Here is a 21,562-nt window from a genome sequence, read left to right as displayed (position 1 = left end):
CTGGGTGAATAGGGGTTTATTGAAGAGTGGTCAGGGTCAGGTTGGTGACCACCTGAACACCATCCTGTAAAAACTGAGAAGTCTGAGGAGGCAGGCAGCCCCAGTGAGAAGGAGGAGAATGATATAGACAAAAGGTAAAATTAATAGAAGAAGCCATAGGGCTTAGCCCCAAATATTGGTCCAAGAGTCAGGCAGGTGCTAATTTCTGAGCCCTTTTCTGTTACTCTCTTAGCTGCATCTTGTACTATGCCTGCCTGGTTAAGCAATATTCTTCTAGGAGGATGCATAACCCTCCTTTCTTAGGTGTGAGAAGATCTAGACCTCTGTGATTTTGGATGGTTACTCTTACCAGGGAGTCTCTCTGCTTCTGTAAGGTGAGAATGGAGTCAGCTATTTCTTTGTGGCTGTCAGAAAGATCTGGGGAGAGGGAGCGATAGTGGGTCAGGGAGGAAGATAGACCCATTATGCTGGTCCCTGTGGCAGTGGTGATGCCCAGACTGACAAGCAGGGGTATTAGTTATAGATCTCTACATTGTCAGACCTGGGCTTTAACAGGCAGGCTCTCATTTCCCAGGGCAATATCTATTTTGGGGCTGAAGTAGGTGAAGTAGGTAGGTGTGCAGTTGCTGGTTCAGTTAGTGGGAAGGGAAAAGTAGTTGGAAGTCCCACAAAGGAAAAAGACACCTTGGCTGGGTAAGCAGAGTTCGTTGTGGGTGTTAAACAGGTGTGTGAGTCTGGTTTTCTTTTCCCAGACACCCAGAGCACCTGCCAAGGCAGTGCTTATCAGGGGCTGGAAGGGCCCCTGGCAGGGGATTTGACCGGCATCCAATGTTCTGTTTTCTCATTGTAGGAAGAATCTTTTGGTGTCTGTTAGGAGCCATTGTGAGGAGTGGTTAAAGGTAGGCAAGAGGAAGCAATCTGAGCAAGTAGAAGATTGGCGACAAGGGGTCCATGGAAAGTGGTGGCCATTGCAGCACTGTCTATTGAGCAGTGATGGTTTTATTTTTATTTATTTATTTATTTATTGTGCCGGGGATCAAACTCGGATCCTTCCACTTGCAAGGCAGGCGGCGGAACCACTGAGCTAAATCCCCGGCCACAGTGATGGTTTTATAACCTTGGGGGGCTGGAAAAGCAGACAAGCTGAGTGAATGGGGCATCCTGAGCAACCTGGTAATTGGCATGGTCACCTGAGGCCAATAACAGTAGTGTGTAGTTACATTGATGGGGGGAGTAGGTGTCTTCATTGTGTACCGGAGGATAGAGTACACTGAATGCAAATGGGGGCGTGGAAGGCCAGAGTAATATCAGTGGTTATGGGGCCATGTATGGGCTTAGGTGGGCTCTCATATGCAGAGGTGCTAGCAAAATCGGACTAGAGGAGTTGGGCTGTGCGTCCAGACTGAATGTTTTTTGTCTTGTCAGTGATGGGGAAAGTGCTGAGGAGTTGCAGTGGGCCCTTTGTTTCATATTTGGGGTGATATGTGAGGTTAGTAAGGACCCAGACCTGGGGAGGAACCTGAGTGGCTGCATAGGTGGTTGTAGACATGGACATAATTTTTGAGACAGCAATTTTTGGCTAAGGAAGGTTTGGACCAGTTTAACAGGAAATGGGTTAACTGTAGAGATAATTAAGGGCCACCAGGAGAAGTGATGGGGGCGCAACTGTGGGACATGGCAAAAGGAACAGGAGGGCTAGCCAGACCAAAGAGTGCAGAGAGGAAGAAGGAGGGGTTAATAAGAGCAAAGATGAACATGAGCATGAGATATGACTCCATTCCCTGGGGCAAAAGACAATTGAGTTGAAGCCATAACAGGATTATAAGTAAAATCCACAGGGGAATGCATCATAGAAATGGTATTTAAGGTCCTCTCTGTCAATCATTAAACAGAAAGAGGGCGAGAAGGAAGGAAAACAGTCTCCTCTGGGGCTGGGGATTTAGCTCAGTGGTTCCACCGCCTGCCTTGCAAGCTGGAAGTCCCGAGTTTGATCCCCGGTACCAAAAACAAAAACAAAAACAAAAACCAGTCTCCTCTGGGGAGAAGTCACACAGAATGCCCTGAAAAAGGAGATCTTCTATCCATGTAAGGAAGGTCTCAAGGGTGAAGGCCTGAGGGTGAAACCAAGTAAGATCAAAGAACCTTGAATGAAGGAAGTGGGCAAAGCAGCAGGATAGGCAAAGCATTTAAGTATCTTCTGGAATTTGGGTCAGCCTGAGGGAAGTATGGGAGATTACTTGTGATTTCCACAAAGAGGAGTCAGGCAGATTATTGGCAAGACACAGATTTACCTGAGAATGATATATCCACTAGGGAGGGTCTCATACATGGATAGTCATCAGGGTGCTGTTGATGACCAGGATGGGTCCTGTCCTCATAGGCTGTAGAGACCAGGGGTTTAAATCTTTAATTAAACTCATTTGTTAGCCAGACCATCTTTGTGAGGCTAGGTGTTGGAAAAGGTAGGAGAAGGTTAGCAGCATGTTGTATCTCTTTTGAGCTTATTGTAGGACAGGGAGGTAGTCTGTAATGGGGCTGGCCTTTGGGCTGAGATGTGGCCCAAGCAGAAAGTTGTGGCCATAGAAAAGCTCAAATGGACTGTAACCTGTAGGTTCTTCAGGAGTGGTGTGGATGCGAAGGAGAGCAATCAGGAGTAGGGAAACCCAATCTTTATGAAGCTGAAGTGTGAGTTTAGTGAGGTAAGCCTTGAGGAGGCCATTGACTCTCTACCTTTCTGGATGTCTGAGGCCAGTAGGGGCTATGAAGGTTCCATTGTATATGAAGTGACTTAGACACCTCCTGGGTAATTTGGCTAATGAAAGGTGGGCCATTGTCCAATTGAATGGAGGTGGGAAGGCCAGACCAGGGAATACTATTGACTAAGAGGGAGTTAACAACTGCTGAGGCCTTTTTTGAGCTGGTGGGAAAGGGCTCTACCCACCCAGTGAACGCGTTGACCCAGACCAAGAGGTATCTTAACTTTTGCACTCAGGGCATGTGGGTAAAATCAATCTGCTAGTCCTGAGTTAAGGAAAAACCTCTTCCTTGATGTGGAAAAGGAAAAGGAGAGGGCCTCAGGGAGCCCTGAGGCATGGTTACCTGGCAAAGAGAGCATGGAGTGGTGAGAGTTTTGAGGAAGGCCTTCCAGAAGGGAAACCAGATAAGAGGCTCATGCAGTCAAGTTAGGGATTTGTAGCCCATATGAAAATTGTCATGAAGGGACCGAAGAATGATAGGGCCTGTGAAGTGAGGAGAAATTTTTTTTCCCAAAGTAAAACCCATCCAATTTTGGTGAGGATATCTTGATATTTTTGGCATTTAGAAAGGGAGTAGGCTGAGGTGAAGATGGAAAGGGCAAAATATTGACCCTTAGGGGTGTGGAGAGAGATTGGCTGCTTCCTTTGTGGTTTTGTCTGAAAAAGTATTTCTGGAAGGTATGGAGTCTGAAAGTCTCTGATGTCCCCTGCAGTGAAGCACAGCTGCCCATGTGGGTAGGAGAGTGGTCTAAAGAAGGCTATAATGAGGAGGGCATTAATGATTGAAGACCCTCTGGAGCTGAGAAACCCTCTTTCTGCCAAGATGGCAGCATGATTATGTAGTGTATGAAATGCATATTTGGAGTCTGTATAGATGTTAACTTGTAAGCCCTAAGCTAGTGTAAGAGCATGGCTCAGGGTGATCAGCTCACCCTGTTGAGAGGTGCTGCATGGAGGGAGAGCTGCAGCTTCTATGATAAAATCATGGGAGATGATAGCATAGAGTTGGGAGTAGGCTTGAATGAATTCCAATTGATGAACCAGTTGTGGTTAGGGTCAGGAAGAGGGAAGGTGGAAATGTGAGGGAAAGGGGAGGTTGCTAAGTATATTAGAGACATACAGCCATGTGGTACAGGCTTTTTAGAAAGAGGTGGTGGGTTGATAGAGAGGCTGGATCAAAGTCAAGGTGACTGTAACTGTGGGGTTTTCTGTGAAAAGTAGAGTTAAGAAGGAGAGGAGTGGAAAGAAAGTGTGAGAAGTGGGATGAAGACATGAGTCCCTGAAGATTATGGGAAGAGTAAAGGGTGAGTGGAGCATGTCTAGTGATTTTGAGTGTTTCTAAGAGTAACAGGGCTGCAGCAGCCACCACCCATAGGGATGGCAGCCAGTCTATGACAGTGGGGTCAAGCTGTTTGGACAAAAATGTGATTGGATGTGGGCTGAGACCTTGTGTCAGAACCCCTACTGCACATCCCTTGTACTCTACTGTATACAGCATGAAGGGTTGGGTGAAGTCTAGGAGGGCCAAAGCAGGGGCTGTCTTAGGGCCTCTTTTAAGGACTAGAAAGATGAGTGAGGGAAGGTCTTGTGATCTAAGGGCTCAGTGGAATCTCCCTTGGTGAGTTTGTAGACAGGTTTAGTGAAAAAGGGAAAGCTGGAAACCCAGAGGCATAAATATCGTGTTATCTCAAGAAAGGGGAAGAGTTATTTGGTGATGGGAACTGGAATCTGAGAAATTAGGTGGATGCTATCTAGAGGTAGAGCTTGGGTATGTTTGAAGAGAATGATGCCCAGATAGGTGACAGATAGGGAAGAGATTTGGGCCTTAGAGGGAGAGACATGATATCTCTTGGAGTCTGGATATTTTAATAATACAAGGGAGGCCAGGGATTTAGCTCAGTGGTTCCGCTGCTTGCCTCAAAAGCACAAGGTCCCGAGTTCGATCCCTGGTACCAAAAAAATAAAAATAAAAGGGAGTCTTTATGGCATGACTCATATTAGGGGCTGCAGAGGAGGTCATCTACATATTGTATGAGAGGAGGAGGGATGGGAGGAGAGTAAATCATGTGCAAAGACCTGAGTGAAGCAGAGGGGGCTATTCTGGAAGCCCTGAGGTAAGATAGTCCAGGTCAGCTGTTGGGACTCCCTGGTGTCAGGGTCCAACCAGGTAAAGGCAAAGAGAGGCTGTGAGTAGGGGTGTAGGGGAATATGAAAAAAAGCATCTTTTAGGTGTAAGAGTAATGAGTGGTGGATGGTGGGATGGAGGATAAAAGCGTGTAGGGGTTTGGCACTACTGAGTGTATGGAAAAGACAATCTGATTGTTACAGCCAAGTGTGACAGCTCAGCATTCCAGCCAAGTGTTACAGCTATCTGAAGGTATCCAGAGGCAAAGAAACCAGCACTTGGAGAGATGGAGGGATCCAAACTTTATTATGCTGTTGGGCCCAGAGAAGTTCACACTCCAAAGTATGAGCCCTGAACAGAAGTGGAAGCAACATTATATAGAGATCTATGAGGTAGAGGGGTTGGGGTCAGGTACCAGGCAAGCATGTTTACAGAAGTGGAAGAGCAGAGTTAACAGAACATTTTGAAACATCAGGCAGGAACATCTTGCAGCTTGAACAGTTACATTTGCAGTCAGGAGCTTGAACAGTTACATTGCTTGAACAGTTACATTTGCAGTTTGCAGGTGGCTTTAACAAAACATCTTATGATTCCTGACAAAAACATGGGGGGGGCGGTTGGGAATAGACAAAGGCCTGCCATGTTGTGCACTATTTCCTTATCATGATTAATGGAGTGGAGATCTTGTATCAGTCTATAAGAGGCATCTACCTTCCCTACTGGGGCAATAGGGGTGTTGTAAGGGGGACTGACAGGAATTAATAGACTGTGCTGCAACAGGTCAGAAATGATAGGTTGTAAGCCCCAAAAGCCAGTTCAGGGATGGAATACTGTCACTGGGCAAGGAGGGGTGATCAGGCTTGCGAGGGATGGTGAGCAGTTGTTGGGATGAGGCCAGCGATGTGGTGGAAGTGTCCCAGACTAGGGTTGAATTAAGGGGAAATAATGGGAACCTCTGGGGGATGCAGGGAAGGGGAGATTAGGGCAGCTATAAATATTGGCTCTATCCTGGGGATGGTCAGAGCAGCTGACAATTTGTTTAAGATGTCCCCAAAGGGGAATGGGACAGGTGGGAATGATCAAGAATGAGTGTGGGAGAAGGTTTTGGCCCAATTGACACCAAATTGGGGATGTCTTAAAAGGACTGGAGACTTTGCCACCAATGCCTACAAGAGTGATTTGGGCTGGGAAGACTGGTTCTTGAAAAGAAGAAAGGGTGGAATATGTGGCCCCTGTATTAAGAAAGGCACTTACCCTCCACCATAAGAGTTACCTGGGGATCAGTGTTTGAGATGGTCCAGGGGGCCACTGAGCCTCCAGGCAGTGGTAGTCTTCAGTGGCCAGGCCAAGAAGATCTGAGAAGGAGCTGGGCAAGATTCTCTGCGGTCATGGCCCAGAAGAAGCAAGGGCAGCTGCCAGCATTGGACAATCAGACTTCCAGTGAGGATCCCCATAGGAAGGATATGGCTTGGAGGGAATCCTGGGCTGTGAGCATTCCATACCCCAGTGACTGTTCTGGCAGTATTTGAAGCATAGCCTGGAAGGGTGCCTCAAGTCAGGGGTGGCTTTGATCCTTTAGTGGTTAACTTAGCAGCTGACTGCAGGGTTTCTTAAGGTGGAGGCCAGCATCTGCAGCTCAGAAATGCATTGCTGTTGAGCACTTTTGTCTCTGTTATTAAAAACTTGAAGGGCTTGGGATTTAGCTCGGTGGCTCCACACTTGCCTTGCAAACACAAGGTCCTGAGTTTGATCCCCAGTACAAAAAAAAAAAAGAAATCCAATTAAAACCTTAAAGGCCAGATTGATTAGCTCCTGCTGGGGAGTTTGAGGGCCACTCTCCAGTTTCTATAGCTTTTTTTAAATATCTGGGCAGACTGAGTAATGAAGTCCCCTCCTGGTTTTTCTGGGTCTAATGTTGTGTATTGCCTAAGGGTCATAGCCAGGGAAGCCTTAAACTGGGCCAGATTTTCATCTGTAGCCTGAGTGGTTTCCTTGAGCTTATCAAAAGTCACTGGCTTGTGGGCCACCCTGTGAAGTCCCTCTACTAAGTAAGAAACCATGCAGTCTTGGTCAGCTATGTTCCTGGATCCTGCTTGATAAATACAGTTTGGGTTTTCTTGGGGGCAGCTATAGTGCCCACTGGAAGGTTGCTTGTTCCCATGGGACTGGGCCAGGGAAATCACACAATCCTGCTCATCTGAGGAGAGAGTGAAGCCAAGGATCACATTTAAATCAGCCCAGGTGAGGTTATATGACAAGGTTAGGTATTACAACTCCTGAATATATTGGATGGGATTTGAAGAGGAGCCCAGATGCTGGTTAATTTGGGAGCAGTCTGTCAGGGAGAAAGGAACATGAACTCTCACTGAGAGGGTACTGAGAGCAAGGGGCAAGGGTTTAGAATCAGAGTGACAGGTGAGAAGCCGAACTGTAATTCGGACTGAGTATGAGGGAGTGGGGTTGGGCACAGCATATGGAGGCAGGTCAGATTTAGGGGGCAGTGTCAGATAGGAGGTTTGGTGGGGAGAGCAGCAGATGGTAAGGCATTGACTAGGAATGGCATGAGGCTCAGGGAGGGAGCAGCGGTGGCTACAGCTTCCACAAGAAGTATGAGGAGCTGCCAGGAGAGAGCAAGGTCAGTTGGATCTGTTGTCAGGGAGGAGTTGGTATCAGGTAGAGTGGGTGCAGATGAGAGGGAAAGAAGGATTTGAGAGGAGTCACAGGAGGTGCACAAAGTGGGCATGTTATAGAGTGTAAAGAATGCCTGGACATAGGACACCTCAGACCATTTTCTCAGCCTCCTGCAGTAGGTGTCTAAGTCCCACAGAAGAGAAAAGTTAAAAATGCCATTCTCTGGCCATTGTGAGCTGTTTTCAAGTTTATATTGTGGCCATGAAGTGTTACAGAAGAATATCAGACTTTTGGGCTTCAGATCAGTGTAGAGGTGGAGGGGTTTCAGATTTTTTAAGAGACAGACTAGAGGAGAGGAAAGAGGAACAGAACAAGGAAGGTTCTCCATGGAAAGCAGGGAGAGGTAATTAAGAGTGGCAACAAGATTGGCAGCAGACATCTCAAGCTGTAATAGAGTGTGGGTGAGTGGCCAAGGCAGACACCTCCAAGATTGACTATCCCCCAAGGGAAGACAGTTCTTCCCAGGGTGCGTCCCATAACCAGCACTGGATTTAAATGGCATGGAAGGCAGGACAAATCTCTCTCCGTCTCAGTGGTTGAAGGAAGAGAGCAGAACTAAGGAGCAGCTGTGGTGGACTGTGGTGGCAGTGGGCAGGGAAAAAGTCTTAAAGGCACAGGAAAGGTGCAGAGAGGAGAGTGAGAAAGATCTTACCTGATCTGAAACCGCTGGTTTGGTGGGAGCTGGAGAGCTGCCTGGAATCCTGGAGTAAGGTCCAGGGGCCAGTGTCACTAGGTGGCCTCAGTGGGACAAAAGCCTTGGGATAGAGTGCAAGACCCTCTAAGGAGGGGCACTCAATCCTGGGTTTTCAGCACCAAATGTTACAAATGGCACATGAGAAACTACCCAGACACAGGACTTGTGGGAGCAAAAGAAGCTGATTTTATTTTGTCTGGGTGCAGACAGGCTGAGATTGAGAAAAACATCAGCAATTTTCCAGAGAAGTTAAGTTTTTATAGGGTTTGGGGATGGGGGTTGTAATCTTAAGGATGCTGGGATGGAATGCTTGGAGTCAAAGTTCCCAGGGTGATCAGTGCAGCTGTGTAGATAATACCGGACTTCTCGGCACTGGGGATATTGCACGTCCTGTCCTAAATTTTCTTTATGGCCACCTGTTCTGTTTACTGAGGACAGTGTAGCCCTTTACTGGTTTTCTGTTGTCTGTGGAGGGCAGCTTGCTGAGAGGGTCCCACTTAGGTCAGGAATGACAGTGCTGGGATTACAGGCACTTGCCACCAAGCCCAGTGTCTTGCTGTCATTTGAATATGATTTGTTCCCTTTGAAATTCACAATGAAATTTTATTTTTTGATACATGGTCTCAACATGTATCTCAGGTTGACCTCAAACTCACAATCCTCCCACCTCAGCCTCTTGTCATGTTGAAATTTAATCCCCATTAGGAAAAGTGGGACCAGGTGGGATAATTAAGAGGTAATTAAGGGCCAGGGAATTACCTCAGTGGTGCCGCTGCCTCGAAAGTGCAAGGTCCTGAGTTTGATTCCCGGTATACACACACACACACACACACACACACACACAGAAAGGGAATTAAGGCTGTGCTCTGTGGATCGGTCAGTCCAGTCATGAGATTATGTGAAGGTGGGTCCACCAGGAGGGGCCCTGTGCCACCTTGGGACTCTGTCCCCAAAAAGGCCATCACCAGACACAGACCAAGAATCCTGACCAGAATGGGCCTCTGTGTGACTCACCTGGCCTGGGCTGAAGTGTTTCTAGCAACAGGAAGTGGACTAAGACCTCACCTGCCTTCCAGGGTATAACTGGGAAGCTGTGCGAGGGCTTCTGAAAAATCAATCATCCAATCAACTGAATCTTTTCTCTCTCTCTCTCTCTCTCTCTCTGTTACCGGGGATTGAACTCAGGACCTTGTGCACAGCGCCACTGAGTTACATCCCCAGCCCACCAAATGAACATTTTCTGCTTGTTTTACCTTTGTATTTTTTTGTACTAGGGACTGAATCCAGGGCCTTGGCACTCAGCTGTATCCCTGGCTGTTTTAAAAAAAATATTATGTCTTTTTTTGAAATGCGTCTAAGTTGCTAAGTTGCCCAGGCTGGGCTTGACCTTGTGATCTTCCTGCCTCACTGTGCTACAGTGTTGGGATTACAAATATGCACCACCATTTCTGGCTTGTATATTTTACCTTTAAAGATTTATTTATTTATTTATTTATTGTTGTACTAGGGATTGAGCTCAGGGCCTTCACACTGAGCTACATCCCTAGTCCTTCTTGTTTTTTTTCTTAAATTTTGAGACAGGGACTCACTAAATTACTAATTGCCCAAGCTGGGTCAAATTTTTTGTTCCTTCTGCCTCAGTCTCCCAGAATGCTGGGATTACAGGCATGAACCACCATGCTCAGTTTAAAAGTTTTTGAGAAAAAGTGAGGCCTGGGAGAGCTCAGTGATAGAGAACTTGCCTAACATGTGCAAGGCCCTTGATTTGATCAAGCACCACACACACACACACACACACACACACACACACACACACACAAGAAGGAGGCTGAAGTTTTAATTTGTGCAACATCTTTATTTATTTATTCTTTTTGTATTTTGAGACAGGGTCTTTCTGTGTAGTCCAGGCTGGCCTGGATCTCTCAGCAATCCTCCTGCCTCAGCCTCCAGAATGCTAGGATCACAGGTGTGCAGTACCATGCCTGGAAACACCCCAATTTAACTAAATATACGTAGCAAAGCATGGTGGTACATACCTGTAATTCCAGCACATGGGAGGCGGAGACAGGATTTCTAAGAGTTTAAGGCCAGCCTGATCTACTTAGTGTGTTCAAGGCCTGCCTGAGCTATATAGCAAGATCCTGTCTCAAAAAAATAAATTCCACATCATTCATTTTATAACCACTCTATTAAGGCACTAGTAGGCACTATGGAGACCCGAAACATCGCTCTGCCCTGCAGTTCATAACCTAGGAGGCAGCATAAAGGAAAAGTCATTGCTTGGGAGTTTTCCTTAACCCCAGGCTAACTGTAGGGAGGCCAATGTACAGCATCTACCTTTGAAGAAAGCTGGGGCAGAAGCTTGCCTCTAGACCTCGAGTTAGGAGGATCTTCACCTTTGAAGAAAGCTGGGGCAGAAGCTTGCCTCTAGACCTCGAGTTAGGAGGATCTTCACAGCCTCTTGAGACTCCTGTGGATAGGGCAGGGCCACAACTGTCTCAGTTTCCCTGGAGCTGGACCTTTGTGATAAATCCACAGTAGGCTGGGGCCCTGGGGTGTTCCCTGGCAGGGACTGAGGCTGTGAAGTATCTCACTCGAAGGCTGGCACACAGAAGAGGCTCAGTAATTTCAGTGAGGCTGGTGTGCTCATGCACACCAGTAGTCCTGTAGTCCAGGCACGGTGGGAGGATGAGAGAGAAGGATCACAAGTTTAAGCCCAGTCTGGGCAACTGAGTGAGACTATGTCTAGGAGAAAAAAAAAGGCCTTGTATGGTGGCACACACCTGCAATCCCAGCCCTCAGGAGGTTGAGGGTGTGTAAAATGATATTAGTAATGCTGGCCTCATAGGGTTTGGTGAAGGTTTAAACCACATAATGGACCCAGCCCATGGGGAGCAAGATGCCATGGCGGTCGTCGTTTTTATTAAAAATGATTAAAAATCACTAAGCTCTTGTGATCTTTTGTTGCCAGTGGGGATTTCTACTGCTCAGTGGAGGAAAATATCCGGAGACATGGGTGTTTGAAGGCTGCGAAGACAATCCTGAGGGGCGACCGGGAATGGTATGTCTGTAAGCATCTGAAAGGAACCTCTCATTGACTGTGCTTATTGGTTGAGAGCCAGGAGTACTGGATACTGCTGACTTCCGGGTAAAGAGAAAACAGTCCCGGTTGTCATCACAAACCTCTGACCCAGTGTGATGCAGGCCATTGGTTTAGCATCTGTCACTTCGTTCCTTACTTTATCATGGAATGCTATGTGGCAAAATGGGAAAGAAGAACTAATTGCTTATCAATGAGAATTCCTTGCTTTAAAATAATGCCTTGGAATAGCTGGACACAGAATCTCCCAGCTCTCTTCCGAGTGAAGTATTGTTGTACAATAGTTCTGGCGTGTAGGTGCAGAAACAAATGGAAGTAAGGATGCATCGAATAGATTTTTTTTTTTTTTTTTTTGGTACCGGGGATCGAACTCAGGTCCTTCCGCTTGCGAGGCAGGCAGAGGAACCACTGAGCTAAATCCCCGGCCCTCGAATAGATTTTCAGATATAACCCTACAGCTACTGGAGTTAACAAGCAAAACATGTCTCCTTCAAGTGGCAAGTATTTATGATCATTTGCCTGACTTACTGCGAAATGAAGGAAGGTCTCAGCTTGCTGTGCAGGTCAGCAGTGGGAGAACCAGAGTTTCAGTAGTAATGGGAATTCTCAAGGGAAGAGAGAGATTACTTCTGATCTCATAGAAACCCTCCATTCCCTTATTGATAATTTGTACCCCGAAGAGAAGGAGGACTGTTATAGTAGTCTTCACAGGAGACAGATACTGATTATCAGGAAAAGGGCGTGTTTTACATTCAGCTCGAAGACGCTATCATTGTCAAAAAGAATTATCTCAATACTGTCAAAAACCTTGCACTTCAACTTTCTTCTGAGGAATGGATGATTCTAGAGTCTTCCCAGCTGGGCTTCATTGGTAAAATATTCCAGGTGTCAGACCTCACTTCAATCATGGAGTTCATGTTTATGATCCATAAGGAGAAGCCCATCAACTGCTCCTGGACCACATCCTCAGGGTGAAAGTGTGCAACCTAGAGAAAGACGCGAAATGTTGTGAGACAGAAAGCAAATCTGCGAATTCTCTTCAGACTTTCCCTTTTCCAACATGTTGGTTTCCATTCATCACTGTCGGGAAAATTCAGAAACTCTCGGATAGAGGTTATGTGACGCCATGACTTCTTAAAATCCATGCAAACACACCTGCGGAGGTATCAACTTCCCTGAAGTTTTACCAGGGCCACACACTGTAGAAAACTCACGGGGGATGATCTCTTCTGGGCCATAGCCCCAAATGCTGGAGACCACATGTCATTTAAATCTGATAATCCAGTCCATGTAGCAAGTCACTTGTTCCTCAGCCACAGCCAGGAGCACCAGGAGGCATCCTGTCCAACACCAAAGTGGACATTGCCTGTAAAGAGCAAAGGAACCAAATACACAGAGGAACCAAAGACAAACGACTGGAAGTCAGCTATTTCAGGAGAGGAGAGTTTGAGAACAGTGGACCCCAGCCTAAACCCCATCGCAGCCTTTCGACTTTCAGTTACTCAGAATTCTGCCGTTTGGGCCATTCTTTTTTTTTTTTTTTTTTGGCACCGGGGATCAAACTCGGCTCCTTGCACTTGCAGGGCAGGTGGCGGAACCACTGAGCTAAATCCCCAGCCCAGTAAGTTGAGAAGTTTTTTGGTTTTCTTTTTGTTGTTGTTACCGGGGATAGAACTCTGTACCTTGCATTTGCGAGACAGGTAGCGGCACCATTGAGCTAAATCCCCGGCCCCGTCTGGCCCATTCTTAATGAGATTCATATGTAAAAAATCACCAATTGACCATCTAAGAAATCAACACATTTTCCCTCTGAATCTGTCAAAGATAATTTAGCATGTATTGTTTTTTAAACTTGAACACTGCCTCCTGTGAAATCTAACAGTACAGATGATTGTCATTTCCACTTGGAAAGTGAATCACCCATGGATAATTGTATTCATTTGAAATTACACTGTCCTCCAATTATAACTTGACTCAAACATTTTTACAATTATGACAGCCTGTTAATTTGACTTGGACTATTTTGGTATTATGCTAATACATAAGAGTTGTACATATTGTTACATTTCTTAAATTTGAGAAAAAATAATGCAAAATACATTTTATGATGGGGGTACTTTTTTTTTTTTTTTTGGTACCAGGGATCGAACTTGGGTCCTTGCGCTTTTGAGGCAGGCAGTGGAACCACCGAACTAAATCCCTGGCCCTGATGGGGGTACTTTTGAAGCTCAGGAGGGTGAGGCAGGAGGACTGCTGTGAGTTCCAGGCCAGCCTGAAGTGCATAGTAAGACCCTGTCTCAATGAATGAATGAGTGAATGAATGAATGGTCTGGGATGCGCTCAGTGCAAAGGTCCTGGGTTCAGTCTTCATACTGCCACAAACCAAACCAAACAAATGAAACAAACAAAACCATGAAAAATAAATACCAGAGTTATAGTACCTGATAAATCTGGCCTCAGGGCCTTTAGCTCAGTGATAGAGCGATTGCCTAGCATGTGTAAGGGCCTGGATTCCATCCCCCCGCATAGGGAAAATAAAATCTGGGTCACTGAATGGGACAAAGTGACACAGGTACAGACTACAAGCTGCAGTCCAAGCTTAAGTTTATTATAGTGGTCCACAAGAAAAAATGGACCAAAAGCTTAAATAACAGACCTTTAAGATTGTATTGGAACCGAGAAAGCTACTAATCTAATGCTTTCTTTGCGGGGGGTACTGGGGATTGAACCTAGAACTTCACACTGAACTACCTCCCCAGCCCTTTTAAATTCTCTTTTATCTTGAGACAGGGCCTCACTAAGTTGCTCAGTGCCCCAGGCTGGGCTCCAACTTGGCCATTCTCTTGCCTAAGCCTTCCCGAGTGCTGGGATCGTAGTGTATGCCACTGTGCCAGGTAACTTTTCTTGATTTTTTTTTTTTTGGTACTGGGGATTGAACTCGGGTCCTTGCACTTGCGAGGCAGGTGGCGGAACCACTGAGCTAAATCCCCAGCCCAACTTTTCTTGATTTTTAACTAAATTTTTTTTTATTATATGTTTAATTTATTTATTTACTTATTTTTGAGACAGGGCCTCACTATGGAGTTCAGGTTGGCCTTGAACTTACTGTCACCCAGGTGTCCTGGAACTCACAGCGATCCTCCTGCCTCAGCCTCCCCAGTGCTGGGATCACAGGTGGGCACCACCACACCCGGCTACATGTTCATTTTAGAAAGTGTTTCTTTTGTACTTTTCTTCCTTCTTAAATATTCACTTATAGGACTAATTTTTTTTTTTTGATACAGGGGATTGAACTTGGGACCTTGCACTTGCCAGGCAGGCGGCAGCACCACTGAACTAAATCCAGGGCTAATTTTAATTAGTAATAAATGAAGTTCCAGTGGCAAAGTAACCTCTTCGACTTCAGCAATTCCTAAGCAGGCCAGGCTACGAGCTATGCTTCTTCCCTCTGATAACCACTTGCAGTGTTATCAAAGCCCTACCATGTCGAAACAGTGCTCAACCAGGAAGTAAAGGATGACACAGTATAGTTTTTTTTTTTTTGGTACCGGGGATCGAACTTGGGACCTTCTGCTTTTGATTTTATGTTTATTTAATTCCTAAATTCTGAGGTTTTGTTTTGTGAGACTTGCTATGAGACTCAGATTCAGGCTGGACTTGAACTCACTATGTAGCCCAGCCTGGCATTGAACTCAAATTTATGGTAACCTTCCTTCCTCAGCTTCCAAAGTGCTGGTACGGATCACTTTGTCCAGCTAAAATGTCAATTTTTTTTTTTTCGGTATTGGGGATTGAACTCAGGACCTTGCCCTTGCAAGGCAGGCATGGTGCCACTGAGCTAAATCCCCAGAAAAAATGTCAATTCTTGTATGAAATGGTGGTCATGGTGGACTGTAGTTTGACATGTCGTTATCTGATGATAAAGTTCTGTGCTCCCTCTTATTTCCCTGCTGATTTATAAAACCAAAAAGTCTAGAATACAGAATAGACTTTTGTTTCATTCTTTTGCACCTTCTGGCTCAGAATCCTTTCATTCTATGTACCAAGGAAAATTTAAAATGTAGGTTCCTGTAGACTTGTGGATGTGGCTGACCACATCCTATCTCCTTTTGGTTTTTGGATTTTTATTAGAAATTTTGATATGAATTCTGTGATAAAAATGGAAAGACTAGCTCTTTTTCCTGGTGGGTATGGAATGGCTCCACCATGAAGTATGTATTTAACTCTCATGTTTCCTATTCTATGGTATCTATCCATACCCAAGACTTCTCCTCAGTTGCCATCTCTGAGTCTATCTATGCTTTGGTGTACTGCTAGGGATAGAAAACAGAAAACTGTATCTCTCAGGTTTTCTTGCAGCTGGGGCTCAAGCTGTAGATTATGATGGATCCGTCACTGGCCGAGAGGGTGCAGAGGTGGAAGCCAGGCAGGGCCATATCCTGGCTGCTCTGCTATCACCGCTCACCCTGTGGTCACCAGAGACCTTGGCCTTGGTCTGCAGCAGCTGCCAGTGCCCGGGCATGAGGTCCACGTGCTGAGGTGGAGTCATGAGCAGCAGCTCTGGAATCCAGGTGATGGGCAGCCAGTGTGTTCTGCAGCAGTCGCAGCCGTCCAGCGACTTCACTCACTCTTTGGTGGGTGGTGGCGACTTCAGTGGTCTCCTCCCTACAGCCATTCCTGGATATAAGAGACCCTGTTCCTCCAGGACTCAAGAGTCCCCATATTAAAGCCTTTTCTACACAAGGCGATTTCTTTTGTACTGCAACCAACCATGGCAGATGATGCCTCACTGAGCAGTCATGAGCACATTGTCCCTTCCAGTCTTCTACCAGCCCCTCTGTACCCGTCTTCCCTTTTCTTTCCATCAATTCCAGATGCAGGGTAACCTCTTACCTCCTCTCTGGTCTCTTGAGGTCTTGTAGCTATTTCTTAGTCCCCCAGTGACAAAAGGAACTTGTGATTACCATTGTTTGAACAGGGCAGCTGCCAGGCTCCAGGAGGCTGAGGAGTCTCCTAAGGCCCAGGGTCCTTTCTGACTTAGTACAAGTAACCCCTTGCAAGCTGGCAGAATAGCTGACACTGCTTGCTCAGCATGGAAAAGCTTCTGGGTTTGATCCCCCACATCATAAACAACAACAAATCACGCTTTATATGTTGGGGGCTTTGGATCTGTGATTAGTAACAACAGAAGTGAGCTGGGTGTGGTGGCACACGCCTGTGATCCCAGCACTTGGGAGGCTGAGGCAGGAGGATTGCCCAGAGTTTGAGGCCAGCCTGGGCTATATAGCAAGACCCTGTCTCAAAAAAACCGAAAACTGCCAGGAATTTAGCTCAGCGGTGCTGAGCCTGCCTGGCAAGTGCAAGGTCCTGAGTTTGATCCCTGGTATCAGGGAAAAAACCCAAACAAACCCAGAAACAAACAAACAACCCCCTGCCCAACATCAACAAAAACAACTGGAGTCTATTGGAGCCTACTTCTTTAGAGTTGGTACTGGGTTCTGGACTGTCAGTCCCTCCTCCCACCCTGCCCCGATAATTTCTGCTTTTACTGATTGGGTATAATCAAAGGGAAGTGACAGTGCTTAAGGATATGAATTATTGACCTAAAATAATTTCATATGCTTAACATTAGCAACAGACGGCACTCTTAAACACTTCTTAAAATTCTGGAAAATTTTAACATCTTGCCTCTCTTTTGGTATAAGCAACATATCTCTTACCAAGCTTGAATTATTTATAGACTAGTCATCACTTGCCCATGGTATTTTTCTTATTGCAAATAACAAATCTGCTCCTCATGTTTCTCAATTACTCTAACGATAGTAGGCACTCTGGTAAACCATCTGGTCTAGAGGATCCCAGAAAGCCATAAAAGACAGGATCCCTTTGGCTAAGTAGAAAATGCCTTCGGGAGAATCTTGACCAATAACCCTCCCAGTCCTAGAGTGGGACATTACTAAGGAGACATTTTTGCCCTGTTCTCTCAAGTTCAGAGCACAGTGTTTTATAGACAAGGTACTGCTGAACACTAATAAAAACTGGACTGAAAAAGTGTACATGCACACTGGAGAGCAAAGGATTCCACAACTGACACAGTATAAGTGAGTTTTCTCAGCGCTCTCAAAGTCCAAGTTCCTCCTCGACTGTAATCTCACACTGTAGGTAAAACGTGTCCTTACTTTTCACTAATCTTACCTATCTTTTCCTTTTCTTTACCTATCTTTTCTCTACCTTTCTAAAGGTAGGTGGAGGGGCAAACTGCTTTCAAATTTTAAAGGCCTCTGGGCAGGGCTGACAGGCCTGGGGATTTAGCTCAGTGGTTCCCGTTGCCTACCTCTTAAGAGCAAGGTCTGGAGTTCGATCCCCGGTACCAAAAAAGAACATGACAGGCCAGGCATGGTGGAATTCCAGCACTGGGGAGGCTGAGGCAGGAGAATGGCTGTGGGTTTGAAGCCAGCCTGGACTACATGGCAAGACCTTTTCTCAAAAAAACAAAAACAAAACAAAACAAAACAAAGAGAACATGACAGCATTTTCTTAGGTGCATAGATGGGTGGCTGATCTGGGAAACAGATCCACTTTGGAATTTATGGCTGAATTAACCCTGTGGTGTGTGTGAAATATTTTTTCAGGGTCCTAAAATTAGCATAGCTTTTTGTTTTTTTCTATTTTTTTGGTACCGGGGATCAAACTCGGGACCTTGCACTTGTGAGGCAGGCGGCGGAACCACTGGGCTAAATCCCCGGCCCTAGCATAGCTTTTCTGGGGGGGAAAGGGGGAGGTATATTTGGGCTGAACCCAGGCCCTTTGCACTGAACTACCTCTCTAGCCCGTTTTGTTGGTCTTTTGTGTGTGTGACAGTCTCACTAAATCAGACTAGGCTTAAACTCGGAGTCCTCTTAGCCTCCCACACTCCTGGGATTACAGGTGTGGACCTCAAACCCAGAGTCACATAACACATCCTAAACATATTCTACAAGTCTGGAATCTTTAGGATGTCCAAAGTTACTCGTACCCCTGCTCTGGGACTAAACCCACCTCCCTCTTCTTGGAGGCAGGTCTCCTTGGCAGTTGCTGGGCACACTTTATAAAGGTCAGCAGCTGACCCCCTGCCACGTATCCAACACTGCCTGGCACTGTACATCCCACACTAAAACTCGGTTCTCACCAGGAAAGCCTGTGCACCTAACACTCTTCTTCACACAACTCTGCACAGTTCTCTTCGCCTCCGTCCACTCTCCAATTATTATGCGTATGATTTCTTTGGCGAGCTACCTGCTTAGAGACCACGACCTGTCACTTTAGCCTTTTAATATCACAGCCTCGGTTTTTCATCCTTCTCTATAGGGAGGGATAAACCCATGTCTTTCTTTTCTCTACCTCACGTATTACCTTAGCTGGCACTGGAAACGGGAAGTCAGGACCAAAGGTTCCCGAGAATCTAAGTCGGCTCCAGAGGGCCAGAGCGCCCTGGGCGGAGTAAACAGGAAACCACCGATCCCTTTCAGGAAATGACCTGGCGTAGGGGATCCAAAGGTGCCGCGGATTTCCCCCGTTTTCCTGCAGCTCCCATTACACTCATTTCCGGGTTTCAATCGATGTAGTCCTTCCTGACAATAACACAGCCCGGCTGGCTCTCCCCGTCCCACCCTAGACTTCGTCCCTGAGCGTGGCCAATAGGCCTGTCCCTTTAGTGACCATCTTTCGGTCCGGTTTTACGTCACTGTCATCCTTAGCCAATCATCAGCTGGGGTAGGGGGTACCAAAATAATCTTCACTTCCTCCCAAATGGCCACTCTCGCCTGCGTAACCCTGTGATGGATGACCTAAGCAACCAATCAGAGAGCAAGGTTGGGCCCAGCCCACCGCTAAGCACAGCCAGTTAAAATGAAGGTGGGGGCATCGGGGCGGGGAATGGAAAACTTGCCCCTCGTTTGGACAGGATTTGAAGAGGTGCCTCCGGAACCAGCGAAGTTGCAACTTTCTCCTGGTTGTCGTTGTATCCCTTCCCGAATATCGCTCGGGGCCAGCCAGCTCTGCCCCACCTCGACCCCGCCCCAAGATGGGGCCCAGGCCTCAGATGGGCCCAGGGCTCACATTCCACCCCACAGACATTTCAGGGGAGCTCATCATCCCCATCCCTTAAGTCCCCCAGAAGGACCCAGGCCCGAGGCTGGAGCTTCGCCCACCGCCGCCCAGCCGGCAGCGCGCGGCTACCGAGACCCTCCGCGCCGGCCCCAGTCTTTCCATTCAGCGCGCCTCCCCTCCCAGCTCCACGTTCGGGGCCGCGGCTGACACGGGGGTGGGAGGAGCCACCCCTGCTCCGCGCGGGGAGGGCGAGGCTTCTTAAGGTGGCACGGCAGCTGGCGGGGCCTCCCTTTCCCAGCCTCTTTCTGCATGGTTTTCTGTCCCTGGTCCCAGAGCCTTGGTTCCAGTCTTGTTTTTTAGGGAATTAATCAGATCGGGCAGAGGATATAAAATGAACGTGGAAAACTTCAAATAATAAATAGCTCCCGCTGGCGTGCACCACGCCTGTAATCCCAGCACTCGGGAGGCTGAGGCAGGAGGATCACCGCGAGTTCAAGGCCAGCCTGAACTACACAGCGAGACCCTGTCTCCAAAAAAAATAAAACTACTCATGTAGGCTACGTGTGCATTTCGTCAACATCCCGAAGTGTTAGTTTCCCACCTGTAAGAGGTATAGGACCAGTGCTTTAAAGATTGCTGCAAGAATCCTCAAATGTGGTAACACTTGTGAAGTGCTCAGCCTTAACGTCTGATGCATTATAAACGTCGTGTTATTCTATGTGCACATGACTTAGGTTAGAGCAGCCTACGTCGGCCAGAAGAGAAGTCTTTACCGTCTAAAGGTGAATCGTAATCATCAAGCGCTAGTCCTGAGAATGTAGCTTTTCGAGCAATTAAAATATGAAATGAAAGGTCTTTTTTGCCTTCATGTTATTTTATGTGAGAGAAAATAAGTAGTTTGAGAACAGCTGCGTTAGCAGAGGATGAAATACTTAGTATCTGCGGTTGGGGCGGGAGGCTCCGTCTCTGGAGAGGGCTCCGCAGGGCCTGTGCGTGAGAACCCTTCACTCTGGCCTTGGGACAAGGTGTCTTCCAAGTGAACTAAACAACAGGCATATCCTGTCCACTGTGCACACCGCACCGTTAGAAAAGCTACTTTGGGGCCGGGGATTTAGCTCAGTGGTTTCGCCGCCTGCTGCGCAAGCTCAAGGACCCAAGTTCGATCCCAGGTACCGAAAAAAAAAAAGAAAAAGAAAAAAAGAAAAGCCGTTTTTCTCCTGCTTACCTCGCCTGAGGCTGCCTGGCCTGTTGGGGAGCAGCCCGAGCATCCGAGTCCTCTGTGTGCTGGCCAAGGGCCTGGCACAGGCGTGCAGAGCTGGCGTAGGGAGGGGAAGAGACCTTTCACGCCCCTCGAGAACAGGTCCTGAACTGCAGGATGCTCTCGGGGACCATGGTAACTTCGCCCCAATGCCCAGGATCCTTTATGAACCTGATGGGAGAGGAGAAGCCCATCCACACCATCTCTGAGAAAGCAGAGGTTGCCCATCCGCAGAGAGGACGCTGCAGATCCGAGCTGCGGACCGGCGCCGCGCCTCCTTAACCTGCGCCCGGAGGCGGTGGCGGAGGCGGTGGCGGCGGCGGCGGCGGCGGGGGCGGGGCGCGGCGCGGAGCCGGGGCGGAGCCGGGGCCTGCAGCGGAGCCGAGCGGAGCCAGACCTAGCCGATACCCGACCCGCGCGTCCACTTCTGGCTCCCGGGCCGGCCGGAGCCGAGCGGTGGCAGCGCAGGGAGCCCCGGGCTCCTAGGGCGGCGGCGCAGGCAGGGCCTCGAGGGGGCGCTGCAGCGCGGGAGCCGGCTCGGAGTCGGCGCCGCGGCCTCCGGAGTCCGCTGCCCAGGCCGACGCGGAGAGCGCGGGGAGCCGAGGACCCCGCCCCGGGCGCCCGAGCGGAGGCGGGAGCGGGGCCGGCGCAGCCTGGGCCGGGCGCAGGGGACGCGCCTGTCCTTCCCAGAGGCGACGGGACCCCGTCGCGGCTCGGGAGGCGACCCAGAAGTAGAGGTGCTCCTTCCTCGAGGAAGCCGCCGCCCTCCACACTCGCGCCGCGGACACTTGGGGACCCCGGAGGCGGAGAGGAGGTGTCCGGCCGCGGGGTGGGCGCCCCGGCCCCGGCA

The 21,562-nt window shown here is 47.9% G+C and overlaps 1 pseudogene across 1 annotated transcript; it reads left to right on the top strand.

Annotated features, from left to right (window-relative positions):
• Window positions 1-6,269: 6,269 nt before the first annotated feature.
• LOC101726028 (alpha-1,3-mannosyl-glycoprotein 4-beta-N-acetylglucosaminyltransferase A pseudogene) lies at window positions 6,270-14,516 on the top strand (annotated as a pseudogene). Its single transcript, XR_015452371.1, has 2 exons — window positions 6,270-6,368; window positions 12,069-14,516. The product of XR_015452371.1 is annotated as an alpha-1,3-mannosyl-glycoprotein 4-beta-N-acetylglucosaminyltransferase A pseudogene (transcript).
• Window positions 14,517-21,562: the final 7,046 nt, after the last annotated feature.

This window comes from Heterocephalus glaber, unplaced genomic scaffold, assembly GCF_053883595.1.
Source record: "Heterocephalus glaber isolate CG9 unplaced genomic scaffold, H.glaber_assembly_v1.0 deba00001444, whole genome shotgun sequence".
In the NCBI taxonomy this organism is placed as follows: domain Eukaryota; kingdom Metazoa; phylum Chordata; class Mammalia; order Rodentia; family Bathyergidae; genus Heterocephalus; species Heterocephalus glaber.
Note: the sequence above shows the minus strand (reverse complement) of the source record. Positions and strands in the feature narration are given on the sequence as shown.